Below are 4,161 nucleotides of genomic sequence, written 5' to 3' on the forward strand. Positions count from 1 at the left end.
ACAGAAAAGAGTGAAAAGGTGCTCATCCCCATTGATGTGTCTGTATTCAAGCAATGCATTAGTACAGCATATGATGTTGATCTCTATTCAAGTCAGCAATTATCATTTTTCACATATACATCTTTTTATAAGTCCTAGAATGAACAAATCATCAGGGCATCATTTCTGGAATTTGGGCAGAAAATGACTGAATATGGTGAGTACTGACACCTGCACCTGTATTCACCAAAACTATTTTTCTTATGGACTTACAGTTTTTGAAGGAGGATGAAGTCAGTTGATGGAGAAATGAAGAACGAGATGTGTTGTATATGAAGACTTCAGATGCAAAAGCCTTTAAGTTCTGTATGAAATGTTCTTCTAAGAAGAATTTTAGAAGAAAACTTCAGGTGGAACTTAGATGCCTTTGCATCTGAAGTCTTCATATGTACTATGAGTTTTCAATACATAACTGATTTGTTATGACTGTTTTTATTATTTCTACTTGTACAGAAAGACTGCAGTAGAAGGAAAGCTGGTACTGAGAACATTTGTCTTCACTCCAGACTAAAGAGAAGCGGGTCTGAGGCCAGAGATGGAGGAGTCAATGGTCACCAAATGCAGCGCTGCAGCCTGAAACTGTGAAGACTGAATTCCCAAACAGCTGTGTGACTGCACAGATGTTACGGCCATAAAAGAAACTTCACAACTGAGAGCCCATACCTCCAACAACCTTCAACAGGAATCAATGGTATGTCCATTACAACAATTCTAAATAATAATAATATATAATTGACACAATGATTTTGTCTCTCCAGGACATCTACGCAAGGTTTTCTTTTGTTGAGGACCGTCAGAGACTCCAGCCACACGAGCCATGGATTGCTCTCAACATCACCATCAGGACAGACATTATCACAGAACCAGCACCAGCAGACTGCAAAACCAAGTTCCTTCAACAGGCAATCAGACTGAACTGAACTCGTACCAGTAACACCACACACACACACATACACACACCAGCAGCCTCATACTGTGTGCACTGCACTCTATCAGCTACACTGACTGGACTCTGACTCACTATTATTCTGCAACCTGATATTCTGTTTGCACTAATTCATACTGTACTGAAAGTGAAGTGACGTGACATACAGTCAAGTATGGTGACCCATACTCAGAATTTGTGCTCTGCATTTAACCCATCCGAAGTGCACACACACAGAGCAGTGAACACACACACACTGTGAACACACACCCGGAGCAGTGGGCAGAGGTATATCTACAGTATACAGTGATTGTTGTTAATTGTTTTCATTTTGTTCTCTCTGTATAGTATAGTATTGCACTATATTTTCTACCTGTATTGAGCTCTTATGTATACGGTTTATATTTTTGATACTGTATATGTGTTGCAAATATATTCAGTACTTGTCATGCTGCAGTTTGCAGAAAAGCATTTTACCACCTGTATACTTGCATTCATGGTATTGTGATAATAAATGATTTGATTTGAATTGGTCACATGACTTGTTCATCAGTTGTATTGTTGTGCTGGATAACAATTGCAAATTGTTTATGACATTGAAGAAGATCATGATAGAGACATGGATTTGAAGAAAACCAGGAGAGCTCTGATGATGAGAAGGAAACTGGATGTGATTCTTTGGTGCTCAAGACATTTCACCATGCCTTCATCTGGGTTTCTTCATCTGATTAAAATAAAATGGTTTTAATGTAACCCATTTTATTTCACTTGAATATAATTTGTCTTAATATGCTTCTTTATCTGTCTTCATGCTGCATCCTAGTAAAATATTGCGTATGGTGTTGGATAATCAAGTATGGTGAATATTCTGTACTAGAGATGGTTTTTTGGTAGATACACCATTTAATTTTGTAAACAACACATATAATCACCATGGTTGTTTTGATGAAGACATGAACATTTAGTAATATTAATGAAATTCAGTTAGATGAAGAGCTGCATTAGAAGAGACTGCATGGACTTCATGCACAACTGAAGGTGATGAATCAAGGAAAGATCAACATGAATCCTGTTCTGTATTATAATGAAGATGTTCATGCACATTACTGATGTCTAGCTCCTGAGCAGGACAAAGATGAGACATTCTTTACAGAGATTTATGAATTAGGTATTTTATATTATGATTCTTTAAATTGCATGAATTGTATGGAACCATAAACTGCACACTGTCACACATTGTCTTACTGAATGACACATTGGCCTTGTCTGATGAAATGTCAGAATATGTATTTGTTGTCTTTGTTTACTATTAGCACTGTATTATTGCTCTTGATCTTATGAAATAAATTGAGCTCTTTCCAAATGGGCACTTATGTTGATTTTCTGGTGTCTTAATTCTAAGATAACTATGACTTCCAACTTACATAATGGTATGCTTTTGAAAAGACAACCTACAAAATGTGTCTCAACAGTTTGTTGCCAATGATGAGAATAGAGCTGTGCATTTTTTTCCTGCCCTTCCATCCCCAGGGGCCCAGTAGAGTCCCCTTGAAGAGCAAAACAATTAACATTCCAAATGGCTGTAAATCAAAATCTGATTATAGTTTCAAAAAGAAAATTGGTAGGACAACTCATTATGCTATGTTTACTAAATAATGTTTGGCACAGCTTTCAAACATTCATAGAAAAGTGCTATACATGTGTTTATAAAAGTACTCTTAGTAAAATAAAAAATGTCAGCCTGCCTCTCACATATGTCATATAACTTTGCACAATAAACATGCTTAGATATCCCTTTGTTTAAAAAAAGAAGTATTTTTCACAATTTCATTATTAAACATTTTAAACTACATTGCCCATAAGCCTTAGCCATTCTATCGATGGAAAGTGAAAGTCATGGCGCTGTTTTTTGTAGTTCAATTAAGTTATGTTCAGGTTTAAGGTTAGGATCTCGGTAAAGAGGTAATTTCACAAAATATAGCAATGCACCATTGTTAACTGAAGGTACTATTGACGTAATAATTACAGCAAAATTTACTTTGCAACATTAAACGTTTTTTTAATTTGGGCTAAAAGAAAGTCCAGTCACAGCGAGTCCTCGAGTGCCAAGTGGATTTCAAAGCCAATGAAAATCCAGTTGAGCAGAAGCGACACCCTTACTTGTCCATATACGGCCATTCATGACAGGCTTTTCCGGGTTCTTGTGGTGAATTTATTTTCACCCACTAAATATAAAACTAAAATGACGGATTTGCATTGTGGGGTAAACCTGATTCAGCAATAGATTTGTTGATTACAGTTATTTATTTTCAAACAAGGGCCTCATATTTGCGATTATACACATTATTTACCCTAATATTAATGTACAATATTTAAGCTCAACATTTTTGCATATACTGTATGAAAAAATAATATTATATTTATATATTTATAGTGTATTAAATGTATACATTTAATCACTTGTGTGTTTTTTGGAGATGTATTTACAATCTTGCAATTTTTAGCTCTACCAGTTAAACTACAGAAAAAAAGGAAAATAATAATAAAAATTAATAAATAAATACAATTTAAAAAACACAGGGATAATTTTTTTTTAGTAATTTCCATATCAGTGTTTATTGATATGTCAAACTTTTCAGACAAACAATGCAAATAACACCATTCTTTCTCTCTAGTTTGTCACTATGAAGAAATAAAAACAAAAAAATAATATATTATTGTGAAATATAACAACTTTTAAAAATTACTGATTGATAAAGTAACTAATAGGTACAGACAGAATTATGTAATAGAAAATCCCTTTAAAACTAAATTGGCTAATATAAAAATATATATATAAAATAAAAAAATGAATAAATAAATAAAAATTGTCAATTTGTTTGCAGAGAAGTTTATAAAATGCCAAATAATATTTTTACAAACCAGGAGTTGCAAGGCACCAGCTGAAATCATATTCTTTTCTTTCATTTAAAAGTGATTAACTAATTAGAAAAATATTGTTAAGACTAATATTTCACATGATTACCTCTTAATCTCCTGTAATCACTGATCGCTTCTGTTGTGAACATATGCAAGACAAACTAAAACGGTTATTAATAATTATATTTTATAAATCATTTTCAGCTGGAAAATGCATTTCTATCATTAAATGACCTTAAAGGTCACACACACACACACACACACACACACACACATAT

General features: G+C 33.7%; 1 long non-coding RNA gene across 1 annotated transcript; it reads left to right on the forward strand.

Moving 5' to 3' along the window:
- The first annotated feature begins 27 nt into the window (after positions 1-27).
- Positions 28-920, forward strand: LOC113082044 (uncharacterized). Its single transcript, XR_003282403.1, has 3 exons — positions 28-196; positions 493-730; positions 798-920. It is a non-coding gene; the product is annotated as an uncharacterized LOC113082044 (long non-coding RNA).
- Positions 921-4,161: the final 3,241 nt, after the last annotated feature.

This window comes from Carassius auratus, unplaced genomic scaffold (assembly GCF_003368295.1).
Source record: "Carassius auratus strain Wakin unplaced genomic scaffold, ASM336829v1 scaf_tig00035641, whole genome shotgun sequence".
In the NCBI taxonomy this organism is placed as follows: Eukaryota; Metazoa; Chordata; class Actinopteri; order Cypriniformes; family Cyprinidae; genus Carassius; species Carassius auratus.